The sequence below is a fragment of the Peromyscus maniculatus genome, chromosome 22 (genome assembly GCF_049852395.1).
Source record: "Peromyscus maniculatus bairdii isolate BWxNUB_F1_BW_parent chromosome 22, HU_Pman_BW_mat_3.1, whole genome shotgun sequence".
Taxonomy (NCBI): Eukaryota; Metazoa; Chordata; class Mammalia; order Rodentia; family Cricetidae; genus Peromyscus; species Peromyscus maniculatus.
In genome coordinates, this window is record NC_134873.1 from 18,503,361 (window position 1) to 18,516,834 (window position 13,474).

The 13,474-nt window shown below is 44.8% G+C and overlaps 1 long non-coding RNA gene across 17 annotated transcripts in view; it reads left to right on the forward strand.

Moving 5' to 3' along the window:
- Positions 1-13,474, forward strand: part of LOC121826357 (uncharacterized) — a 73,550-nt gene that overhangs the window by 56,683 nt on the left and 3,393 nt on the right. For 16 of the 17 annotated variants that reach the window (XR_013047210.1, XR_013047213.1, XR_013047201.1 and 13 more), the window contains 2 exons: positions 12,190-12,421; positions 12,520-12,564. This is a non-coding gene — a long non-coding RNA (uncharacterized LOC121826357). Of the gene's footprint in view, positions 1-12,189; positions 12,422-12,519; positions 12,565-12,600; positions 13,465-13,474 lie in introns of those variants that run through there. The other variant, XR_013047215.1, reaches the window with a different exon arrangement.

The window sequence follows — 13,474 nt, forward strand, 5'->3', positions numbered from 1 at the left end:
CCTTCACATAATCCAGAGCCAGACACAGTGGGAAGCTGACGCAGGAGGATTATGAGTTCCAGACAGCCTGGGCTACATAACAAGTTCTAGAGTCGTTTTCAACTATGAGTTAAATACCAGAAACTGGAAGAGAACAAGGACATGTCTGCGTCTTCATTATTATATTTGCATTGTTTTTATTTATGTATTTTATTTGTTCTATATGTGTGTGGGTGCATGTATGCAATGGCAAACGTGTGGCAGGTCAGAGGACAGCTTTTAGGAGTTAATTCTCTCCTCTCATCTTGTGGGTCCCAGAGATCAAACTCAGGTTATCAGTCTTAGCAACAAGTACCTTCACTTGCTGAACCATTTCATTGGCCAATAGATGCATTTTTTGTTTGTTTTTGTGGTTGCTATTGTTTTTAGTTTTTGAGACATGGTCTCACTACCACAGATGCATTTTTTTTTTTTATTGACTGCTTATTTATAAGGAGGAACTAGACACAGGAGCACGAAGAGAAAACTAGAGCTGACTGGGCTGAGCTGGGCTGCAGGTGGCTAAATGCTGCGGGCCTGGAGGAAACAGGAAGGAAAGCAGAGGAACTGGAGGCCAGCCAGAAGTATCTGGGAACAGCCCAGCTGTGTGACTCTTTAGTTAGCACAGGCTTTGTCCAGCCAGATGTCCTCAGCATCTTGTTGGTCCCCCCCCCCGCCCCCCCCCCCCGAGGAATTTGACTATTCATTCTGAAGTTGTCTCAAATGTTCCTCATAATCACACGGACTCCTCAGAGGCCGAATACATTTTTCAAATTTGTTAATTTTTGTTGTACTGGGAATTGAATGGAGGGCCTTGCTCATACTAGATAAGTGCTCTAAACTGAACTATATCTCTACCCCTCGAATCATTCTTTTATTTTTTAATTAATTAATTAATTTATCTATCTATTTATTTATTTTTGGTTTCTCGAGACAGGGTTTCTCGTGTAGCCCTGGCTGTCCTGAATGAAAGTCACTCTATAGACCAGGCTGGCCTCGAACTCACAGAGATCCACCTGCCTCTGCATCTGAAGTGCTAGGGTTAAAGTTATGTGCCACCACCATCTGGTCCTCAAATCATCCTTACATGCTCATTATAACAAGAGATCTTTTACATAGAGGGGAGACGCAGCCAGGACCTAAATAGGTTTCGATTCCTCCTGACATTGTCATTTACTGATTGATAAGAAATTTTTTAAATTTTTTTAAATTCTTTGAGAATTTCATTTAGCATAAACATGTGCTGACCATATAATTCTGCCTGTGGGGCCATCCACTGGATTTGGGTGACTACAAGAAGCCATACCCTCACAGAAAACTGCCACACACACACACACACACACACACACACACACACACACCCCGCCCAGGCCATTGTTCCTCAGTAAGGGTCGGAGAGCAATTTATGTAGATTTTTCAGGCCCTCGGTGTTATCTCTTAAAAGATGCACTGAGGCTGGGTAGTAGTGGTGCACGCCTTTAATCCAAGCACTCTGGGGAGGCAGAGGCTGACAGATCCCTGTGAGTTTGAGGCCATCCTGGTTTACAGAATAAGTTCCAGGACAGGCTCCAAAGCTACACAGAGAAACCCTGTCTCAAAAAAAAAAAAAAAAAAGAAAAAAAGAAAAAAGAAAAAAGAAAAGAAAAGAAAAAAAAGATAGACTGACTTGCCCAATGAATACTCAATTTTATGTCATGCATGATGATTCATGCTTGCAATCCTAGTACTCAGGGAGGTGGAGGAGAAAGGATTCTTATGAGTTCCATGCCAGCCTGTCCTACACAGTAAGTTTCCGAACAGTGCGCACTATATAACTAGGTCTGTCTGCAAACAAATAAAACCACAAAGATGTATCTTTAGTAAGGCATGGTGATGCATGCCTCAAGTCCTAGTGACTCAGGAGGGTGGCTTGAGTCCAGGATTTTCAAGGCCCTGTCTCAGTAAACAAAACAAAACATGGTGGCACACAACTTGAATTTCAACACTAGGAAGGTTTCAGGAGAATTAAAAGTTCAAAAAACAGAAAGAAAGGGAGAGAGGAATGGGTTGGGGCCGTGGATAGAAGGAGGGAGGGAGGGATAGAGGGAGGGAGGGAGGGTACGAGGGAGGGAAGGAGGAAAGAAAGAAAGGAATGGACTCGAGAGATGGCTAGATGGTTAAGAGTACTTGCTGTTCTTCCAGAGGACCTGAGTTCAATTCCCAGTACCCAGATCATGTGGTTCACAAATACACAATTTTAACTCCAGCTCCAGGGGATATAATGCCCTCTTCTGGTCTTCAGGGACACCTGCATTTATGTGTGTATAACCACACAGAGACACATGATTTTATATATATATATATTTAGACAGGGTCTCGTCTATGTAGCACTGGCTGGCCTGGAACTTACTATGTAGACCAGGCTGGCCTCAAGCTCACAGAGACCTGCCTGCTGCTGCCTCGAGTACTGGGATTAGAGGTATGCAACACCACACCAGGTTAAAATAATTTTAAAAAGAGAAAAAAGATGGTATGTAAAATGAAAAAAAAAAAACTTTTTAAAATAAAATTAAAAAAAAAAAAGAAACCAGGTAGTGGTGGCCCATGCCTTTAATCCTAGCATTCTGGGGCCAAAGGCAGGCAGATTTCTGTGAGTTTAGGGACACACTGGTGTTGTGGGCTAATGCTCTCATACACTGCAAAGATTTGTCACTTAAATTGGTTTAATAAAATGCTGATTGGCCAGTAGCCAGGCAGGAAATATAGGTGGGGTGACCAGACTAGGAGAATTCTGGGAAGAGGAAAGGTGGAGTCAGGAGTCACCAGCCAGAGGCAGAGGAAGCAAGATGAGACTGTCACACTGAGAAAAGGTACCGAGCCACGTGGCTAAACATGGATAAGAATTATAGGTTAATTTAAGTGTAAGATCTAGTTAGTAATAAGCCTGAGCTACTGGTTGAGCATTTATAAGTAATATTAAGCCTCTGCGTCAATTATTTGGGAAGTGGCAGCTGGGTATTTGGGAACAGGTAGGTGGAGAGAAACTTTGCCTGCATCCTGGTGTACCAAGTGAGTTCCAGGACAGTCAAGGCTACACAGTGAAACCCTATCTTGAAAAACCAAAAAGAAGAGAAGAAGGAGAGGAGGAGGAGAAGAAGGGAGGGAGGGAGGGAGGGAGGGAGGGAGGGAGGGAAGGAGGGAGGGAGGGAGGGAAGAAGGGAGGGAGAGAGAGAGAGAGAGAGAGAGAGAGAGAGAGAGAGAGAGAGAGAGAGAGAGAGAAAGGAAGGAAGAAAAAAGAAAAAAGGAAAGAAAAGAAAAAAGGGAGTGCTTACTGGTTATTTTGTGAAAGACTATGATTTAAATATTAAGAATTTAGAAATATGCCAGATGCACGAAGCCCTATAGTTATGAAACTTGATTCGAATGAACATTGGGGAGTGATTAATAGAAGAGGCAGTATGAGAACTGGTGTTGGAGAACCACATGTGTGGTGCCAGATGCAGTAGTGTTGGGAGGTGAAAGCCAGCCTCAGCCACATACACATGAGGCCAGCCTGGGCCACATGAGGCCATTCCTCAAAAAATGATTACAAGGGCTGGAGACATGGCTGGGCATGAAGAGCACTGGCTGCTCTTCCAGAGGACCCAGGTTCGCTTTCCAGCACCCACATGGCAACCAACAACTATCTACAGCTCAGTTCCAGGGGTTCTGATGCCCTCTACAAGCTTCTCTGGTCATCCACATGCATTTGGAACATACATACACACACACACACACACACACACACACACACACACACACACACACACACACAGATTTTTAAAAATCATTCTCAAAACCCCGCTAGTTAGTATGCTCGATTGTGACTGGGTGTGAGCATGTATAAATCACAAAGAAAACCACTCAGAACTTGACATCGGGTTTAGGAGGAAGACAGAGAAGGCAAGGAACTAGAAGAAGAGCAAGGCATGGAACATCCCAGCTAGATTCTATCCATGAAGACATTTCAGCATCTCTCAGCCTGTGGGTAGAGATCCCTTTGACAAATCTCTATCTCCAGGAATATTTGCATTATGATTCACAACAGTAGCACAAATACGATTATGAAGTAGTAATGAAAACAGTTTTACAGTTGAGGGGGATCACCACAGCATGAGGAACTGTATTAAAGGGTCGCGGCATTAGGAAAATTGAGAACCACTTGCGTAGAGGGATGGGGACTTGCAAAGGTCTCACAGCAGAGCAGAGAGTCCCTATGTGCATGGAACAGAGAGAAGCTTTTAGAAAAAGAGTCAAGGGGGCAAAGGGAAGGGGGCATCTGGGAAGATCGGATAAAGAGGGGTGGGCCTGAGGAAGTGGAGGAGATGGGTTTTGGGGAGAACAGAGAACGTACGACACAGTTGTCTTAGAGACAGGAGAAAGCATACGGGGAGAGTGTATCAAGGTTGCTTAGCAGCATACAGAGCCACCTAAGCTGTGTAGTCATTAAACTACGGGCTGGCATGGTAGATGTCGTTCCAAGGGTAAATAAAATGAATGGAAGTTTCTGATGTGGATACTAAAAAATTAACTACCTATCATAAGAGGCAGAATATATTGGAATAAAGAAAATTAAGCCAATTTGTTTACTTTTGCTACAGCTGGCAACCTAGAGGAGAGACAAAGAGTATACCATGTGGGGCTGGAGGGATGGACAGTAGGTACAGGTGCTTGCCACCAAGACTGTTGACCTGAGTTCGATCCCAGAATCCATATGATGGGAGGAGAGGACTGATTCCTGCAAGTTGTCCTTTGATCATATGCATGCTGTGGCATGGGCACATGTATACACACACATACATACACACTGAAAAAAAGGGTTAAAAAATCATATACAAAAAATCCCTTAGCCATACACCGCGTCTTCTAATCTTTGATTTAAGATGAAAGGATTTTTGGTTTGGGTTTTTTTGTTGTTGTTGTCGTTGTTGTTTGCTTGATTTGGGGGGGGGGAGGGCTGGGGTGGTGGATAGGGTCTCACTATATAGCTCTAGCTGTCCTGGAACTCTCTATATAGACCAGTGAGTTCACTGGCTGGCCTTAAACTCACAGACTCACCTGCCTCTGCCTCCCAAGTGCTGGAACTAAAGGCGTGGGGCACTATCCCTGACTGAAAGGTCTTTCCTCCTTTCTTCTTTTTGTCTTTGTTTTGTTTTCATTGTTGCTGCCTGGTTTTTGTTTGTTGTTTTGTTTTAGATAGAGTCTCGGGACATCCTTGAACTCACTTTGTAGCAAAGAATGACCTTGAACTTCTTTCTGATGTCCATGCCTCCACCTCTTGTGGGAGCCCGTTCTCGGGTTCCTCGTGGCTTTACCCAGCAGGTCCGAATAGAGGATGATCAGGACCACGGGCCTGAGTGCAGGTGTCTGAGATGGTCTGCACTTGGCTGTGCTGGGGGAGGAGGTCTTTTGCTCCACCCCCTTGGCGTCTCTATAAAAACCCTGGGCCAGAGACAGTCGGGGCCTGTTGGAATAGGTTTCAGGCCCTCTCAAGGCTATCCTTTATTTTCTATCTGTTTATCTCTGCGAAATTCTCCGCTATAAATCCTTCTATCTAATATTTCCTGCTGATTGCACTCAAGAAAACTCTAGGGAACCGTGGGGGTGGTGGGTAAACGCCCCACAACCTCTTGAGCATTGGGGTTGCAAGTGTGTACCTCTATGCCCAGTATTATGTAGTGCTAGGATCAAACCTAGGCTTTATGATGCTAGGCAAGCATAGACTGTTTCCCTAAACAAGAGGGTTTTGGTTTTTTTTTCCCTTAAGATTTATTTATTTACTATGTATACAATGTTCTGTCTGCATGTATGCCTTCAGGCCAAAAGAGGGCACCAGATCTCATTATAGATGATTGTGAGCCACCACATGGTTGTTGGGAATTGAACTCAGGACCTCTGGAAGAGCAGCCAGTGCTTTTAACCTCTGAGCCATTTCTCCGGCCCGCTTAAGGCTTTCTTTGAAAGTGCATTTGTGCGTTTGGATATTTGTAACCTGAGTATCTTTGCACACCTGATACAAAATGTTCTAAGTTTTGCTCCTGTGGTCTAATAAACTGGAAGTAAATCTATTCAGTCTCTGGTAGACCCACTTCCTTGTATTTCAAATACAGGAACTTGGCTCATCTTCATGTGTCCACAAAATTTCCTTTTTTTTTTTTTTTTTCCCCCTTTTGAGACAGTTTTGTCATGGAGGTCAGGGTGGCTTAGAATGGGCGATGTAGCCCAGGATTGCTTCTAATTCCTCACTTTCCTGCCTTCATCTCCTGAACGTTGGGACTACAGGAAATAGCCCTTCATTTTTTTGTGCATGCAGGTAGGTATATGTGCTTGTATGTGTTCCTGTGTGTGCATGCAGGTAGGTATATGTGCTTGTGTGTGTTCCTGTGTGTGCATGCAGGTAGGTATATGTGCTTGTGTGTGTTCCTGTGTGTGCATGCAGGTAGGTATATGTGCTTGTATGTGTTCCTGTGTGTGCATGCAGGTAGGTATATGTGCTTGTGTGTGTTCCTGTGTGTGCATGCAGGTAGGTATATGTGCTTGTGTGTGTTCCTGTGTGTGCATGCAGGTAGGTATATGTGCTTGTGTGTGTTCCTGTGTGTGCATGCAGGTAGGTATATGTGCTTGTGTGTGTTCCTGTGTGTGCATGCAGGTAGGTATATGTGCTTGTGTGTGTTCCTGTGTGTGCATGCAGGTAGGTATATGTGCTTGTGTGTGTTCCTGTGTGTGCATGCAGGTAGGTATATGTGCTTGTGTGTGTTCCTGTGGAGATCAGAGGTCATTCCTCAAGTGCCATCCACCTTGTTTTTTAAACCGAGTCTCTCATTGCCCTGAAGCTTGCTGATTAGGCTAGGCTGGTTGGCCAGCACCCCAAGGATACACTGTCTCAGCCGCCACAGTCACCTGGCCTGGTTTGTTTATGTGAGTGCTGAGAATTGAGCTCAAGTTTTTATGCTTGTGGCAAACCTTGAGCAACTATGCTATCTACCTAGTCCTCCACGCCGCTAATATTTTTATTAATTAATTATTAATTAATTATCTTTTGAGATAGGGTCTTACTATGTAGTCCTGACTCTGTCCTGGAACTCACTCTGTAGACCAGGCTAGACTCGAACTCACAGAGATCCACCAGCCTCTGCCTCTTGAGTGCTGGGATTAAAGGCGTGTGCTGCTGACAGGCCTGGCCTCTCTTTTATCTTTTTTTGAGTGCTCAGAAAATGTATTCTGGTAACCTTCCAAGATACTCTGAAATGTCAGTTCACAACATTTGGTACCAGGGAACAAGTCTGGACCCTAGGACAGCACATCTATTGTACTCTCCCTTATAAAGTGGTAATGGAGGAATTCACCCCGAGAGGTCCTGACATTCCATCTCATTGAATGTCTTTAGAAAAATTCTTCTCAGATGGCTTAGAGGTTAAGAGCACTGACTGACTGCTCTTCCAGAGGTCCTGAGTTCAATTCCCAGCAACAACATGGTGGCTCACAACCATCTGTAATGAGATCTGGTGCCCTCTTCTGGCCTGCAGTCATACATGCAGGCAGAACACTGTATACATAATAAATAAATAAATCTTCTAAAAAGAAAAGAAAAGAAAAATCCTTCTCTAAGCTTTGGAAGTCCTGAGAACAGGAAAGCATTGATTTGGAGCAGAGCGAAGTCGGTGTGAGCAGAACAGGACGAACTTGAACATAAATCATGTCATCACCATCACGAGGTTCCCTCTCAGCTGCCTTCCGCATTTGGGTCTCTAGGCAGACCTGGTCCTGAAACTGTCTAAAACCTTCGGGCCAGCAGACTGTGATCAGTGGCATTGCTGACCCAATTTGTCTGCTTGGAGGCGGGGCCTGCCACTATTTGGTGTCCAGGTTTATACCAAACTCTTCCTCATACACTGTCCCTTTCACTCCCGACAAGAGCTCTCCATCAGGGCTGGAGAAATGGCTCACCGGTTAAGAGCCTTTGTCGTGCTTGAAGAGGCCTCAAATTTGGTTCCCAGCATACTGAGCAGCTCCTGCCTGCCCCTCCAGCTCCAGGGGATCCGACACCTCTGGCCTCCTTGGGCACCTGCACTCAGGTGCACATACCCATATATAATTAAAAATAATAAAATAAAAATCTGTATAAAGCCAGGTACTGTGGTGCTCACCTTTGACCCCAGCACTCAGAAGGCAGGAACAGGCAGATCTCTGAGTTCAAGGCCATCCTGATCCGCATAGCAAGACCCAGACCAGCCAGATAACTCAGAGGTTAAAGTGTGTGCTGCTCTTGCAGAGGACCTGGGTTCGATGCCCAGCACCCACACCAGTTAACTCACAACTGTCTGTCCCTCCAGTTCCAGGGGATCCGACACCTCTGGCCTCCTGGGACACCTGCACATACATGAACACAGGCACACACACATACATACCCAGAATTAGAACTACAACAAATCCTCAGAGAGAGGGAGAGAGACTAGTGAGGAGTCTGGGAAGGGATGAGAGGGGCCACAGCAGCCAAGGAACAGAGAGCAAAGACAAACTCAAGCAATATGAGGAGCTGGGGAGAGCTAGACTTGGATCTAACCACAGGCCATCAGCTGTGAGCACTTGCTCTCACACAGTTAGAGAGGTGGGAAAGAACAAGATCAGACCCAAAGTCAGAGGTTCTGATAGACCCACCCTAGCGCTCTACATTGTCGCGTCTGTCCTATCCCCTCTCCCCGCCCCCAGGGGTGGCATGGCTCCTGGAGCTATATCCGTCCAGAGTTCTTGGCTCCTCACAGAGGTCTCTTTCTCCCCAGTCTTCACTCCACACAGTGGTTTTTGGTTTTGTTTGTTTGTTTGTTTTGTTTCAAGACAAAGTCTTAGTAGGTAGTCCAGGTTCACCTCAAACTCACAGCAGTCCTCCTGTCTCAGACTTCTGAGTCCACATGTTTCTAAGCTGCAGAAAAAGAGGTTCTGAGGTTGTAGCAAATGTGTCAGGTCCCAGTCATATCTGCCCAGCACCCAAGTTCCTGTATTTGCTGACAACCCCTTCCCGAAAGCATGAATGCTCTGTCTGAAAGGGTTCCCTGTTGACCAGAGAATGTTGGACTCATTCACAGGGCAGACCAGAAGAGCCAAGGTGTTAATGTCCTCAACAGCAATCACCAAGCAATAAACAATGCCCAGAGCTTCTGTGGACATACATATTTCAGTTGCTTATCACTGGCAACAAACCTAACCCGAATCAAGTGTCTTTTGACAACCATTGTTGTTTCTTTGTTGGGCAAAGTATTGCTCACCTGTGACCCCGGCACAAAATCAAATACAGTGAGGTCTTGGGGAACGTTAAGCAAGGTAATCATAAGACCTTCTTTTACTCTCTTTCCCCCAGAGAAGATCAAGCTTGCTTCAAATGCACTGTGGAGACCAGGTTGGCATCCAACTTTTCCAATCCTTCTGCCTCTATCTCATGAATGCTGGGATTACAGGTATATACCATGATGCCCAGACTTTTTTTTTTCCCTCCCCCCTTCAGGATTTGATAGCCCAAGCTAAACTGAAATTCACTGTGTAGCCCAGGCTGGCCTCAAACTTACTGTGATCCTCTACCCTCAGCCTCCCATTTGTACCATCATTATAAATGGCTTGTGTTTCATTTTATTTATTTTATACAGGATCTCATGTAGCTCAAGCTAGCCCCAAACTTGATATGTTAGCCAAGCATGACCTTGGATTTCTGATCCTCCTGCCTCTGCTTCCTCAGTACTGGGGATGGAAACCAGGGCTTCATGCAAACTAGGCAAGTACTCTACCAATTGAACGACATTCTCAGCCCATAGTCCACAATTTAAATATATTTTGCTATAACATCTCCTTTTTTTTTTCCTTTTTGAAATTGGTTCTCAAAAGAAAAGAGGAAGAAGAAAAGAAGAAGAAGAAGAAGAAGAAGAAGAAGAAGAAGAAGAAGAAGAAGAAGAAGAAGAAGAAGAAGAAGAAGAAGAAGAAGAAAAACAGGATCTTACTATGTAGCTTTAGCTGGCCTGGAACTCATAGACCAGGCTAGCCTCAAACTCTTAGAGATCTACCTGCATCTGCCTCCCAAGTGCCTAGCTATAGTGTGTTATTCTATGGAGGACAGCATTGATGGGCTGAATGAGAGGGACCGACAAGGGAATAAAAGCAACAGTAGCCGCTCAGAGACCATTTAGGAGGTTCTTGCAGTATTCTGCTCAAGATTTAACGGGGAAGTCAACTGTATCGGTGACCACTAATCCCAGCACCTGGGAAGCAGAGGCAAGTGTATTATCACAAGTTCAAGGCCAGCCTGTCTACATAGGAAAAAATGCCATACCAACCAAGGCTGTAAATGGAGGACTCATTATTATTATTGTTGTTGTTGTTGTTATTATTATTATTATTATTTTGGTTTTTTGAGACATTATTTTTTTTAAAAAAAAAAAAACACTATTTTGGGGGCACTGGGGAGATGGCTCAGCAGTTAAGACCTCTTGAAGAGGACTCAGGTTTGATTTCTAGCATCTACATGGTAGCTAACAGCCGTCCTTAATCCCAGTTTCAGAGGATTCAACAGGTTCATACACATACATGCATGCAGGCAAAACATTCATACACATAACGTAAAATAAATATATCTAAAAAGTTTTAAAGGAAAAGGGGCTAGAGAGATGGCTCAGTGGTTAAGAGCACTGACTGTTCTTCCAGAAGACCTGGGTTCAATTCCCAGCACCCACATGGCAGCTCACAACTATCTCTGACTCCAGTTTCAGGGGATCTGACACCTTCGTACCAACACACATAAAATAAAGTTAAATAAATTATTTTTTTAAAATTTTTTAAGAAAAAAGAAAAAAAAATTAATGGAAAAAAAGGTAGTTGGCTGTGAACCTGGTGAAAAATAGCCATGCTGAGTGAGTATAACTGAGACATGGAGACTATTTTTGCTAAAAGCAGGCTGCTCATTGGGCCCTGTAAATATCTGAGTAGCTAAAAAAAAAAAAAAAAAAAAAAAAAAAAAAAAAAAAAAAAGATTAAAAACATGAGTACATATACCTTTATTTTGTATGTCTCCCTTGCTCTGAGTCATTCACTCACTCCAGCAATCACCTTGGATCCCAGGAACAGGTCTGATGGCCAAGTGTCTTGTGACAAGACAAATCTATTCCCCACACAGTGATGTCTCCTCTCTCCTCGTTTATTGTCAAGCCAGGATCTCAGGTATCCCAAGCTGGCCTTGAGTTCACTATGTAGCCAAGGATGGTCTTGAACTCCTGATCCTCTGCCTGTGTTGTCTAAGTGTTCCATCCCTCCCAGTTTTATGTGCCGCTGAAGATCAAACCCAGGGCCTTGCGAATGCCAGGCAACTCAACATACTAAGTTACCTCTCAGCTTTTTCCCCCCTAATTTTCACCATTATTCTTTTTGTTTTGTTTTGGGTCTGGACCCGATTTGTTGGGACCCCCAGAGTGGAATCTGCCTTAGGACTCGAGTTACTCCAGGACTTGCTGCCTAAAGCATTGTTAACAAATACAAGGCCTTTCACATTGTGGTCATTTAATAATCAGTGAATGAATGCTGCTCCCTTCCTTGCTGAAATGCCATGATCATATCTTTCACTCTACTGATGAAATGAGGAATATTGTAAATCATTCTCTGCAACTGGATTCCATTTTCTAGTTGATAACAAGTCTTTTGTATAGGTGCTTCTGGGTGTGGGTGGATATGTTCATTGGGGGTTTTTGCTTGTGTGTGTGTGTGTGTGTGTGTGTGTGTGTGTGCGTGTGCGTGTGCGTGTGCGCGTGCGCGTGCGCGTGCGTGTACGCATGTGTGTTTAATATTATATCCCACCCTTATTCTCTAGTTCACTTTTTAAACATCTTACTCCCTCTCCCTCTTCACCCTCTTTCATCCCCACCCAGAGTAATGGAAGAGTTTTCCAGAAGCTCCTCTGAATAATTTTCCTTTGTAAAGCAAATTGAGTGGTGGTGGACTCAAGCTCCTCGCTCTGGAGACTGGAGGTGTAGGGTTGGTTGATATCCAGGGCCTCCAGTTGGTGGGAGAGGTGAACCGTGCGTGCTTTGAGTGATGAGGGCACCAGACACGGAGAGCCATAATCACTTTATCCCATTCAGGCTCTGCCCCGACTCCTTTTTCATTTTTTTTTTTTTTCAGCCCTAACTGGAACAAAACGCAATCAACATATGTACTTAATTTGACAAGGAGAAAGGGCCACGAACAACTGTAAATTGTCACAACAGCGGCAGCTAGCAGCCTTGATGTCTGCGGTAACAAAGAAGAGAGAGCAGTCTGCTTTGCACATCAAAGGGGACCGTCACATCCCTCAACTGAGGATGCGCATGAGGTGTGGAAGAGGGTATCTGAAGCAGGAATCATTGCTTCCAGGGTGAGCAAAACATCCAGAATCCCCGTGGAGAGAGGGAGTTTGCCACTGAGTAGCAAGATAAATAATAAGAGCAGATCACGTTTTTTCTTTCTTTCTAGAGATGACATTCATGAAATTCCTGCATCAGCCAAGAGAGTTTGGAGGTCAGTTTTAACTAGCTTTGCTGCCAGGTCTTGGAGGCCTGGAGTGGGGGCCCCTGAACCCCGACTTCCTCCTGCTGAGCGTTTTCTCAATCCAAGGCCACTCCACTTTCCTCTGTGCAACGTCCTTTCTCGGAGATGCAGTTTGTGTGTGACTCTCTAGATAGCCTTCGTGTGCGTGTGCATGTGCGTGTGTCTCCTTTGTGTGTATGCAGGAGGCATGGGTGTGCACCCATGGAGGCTAGAGGTCATTGGAGGGTACCTCCTTCTTTGACTCGCCACCCTTAGTGGTTGAGATGCGATCTCGCTGAACCTGGAGCTGACTGATGGGCTGGCCTGGCTGGCCAGGAAGTCCCCTGGGATCCTCCTTTCTCCAATCCCAACTCGAGGATTACAGGTGCATGTAGCCATGCCTGCTTTTTTATGTGGGCACTGAGACTCAAATTCAGGTCCTCATGCTTGCCCGAGCAGTTTACCTACTGAACCACCTCCCAGCCCTAGATAGCTTTCTGACATCTTTCTTTCTTTCCTTGGGGGATGTTCTGTAAGGCAAATGTGTTAATAAATAAAACACTGATTGGCCAGTAGCCAGACAGGAAGTATAGGCGGGACTAACAGAGAAGAGAATTGAGGGTGCAGGAAGGGAAGAGACTGTCTGGAGCCGCCACCAGGACAAGGAAGATGTAAGGTACCAGTAAGCCACGAGCCTCGTGGCAAAGTATAGATTAATAGAAATGGGCTAAATATGAGTAAGAGCTAGACAATGATAGGCCTGAGCTAATGGCCAAGCAGTTTAAATAATATAAGCGTCTGTATGTTTATTTTATAAGTGGGTTAAGGGACTGCCGGGGCTTGGCGGGACCCGGAGAGAAAACTCCAGCTACACGTGTTTATGGGTGTGTATCTCTCTGTG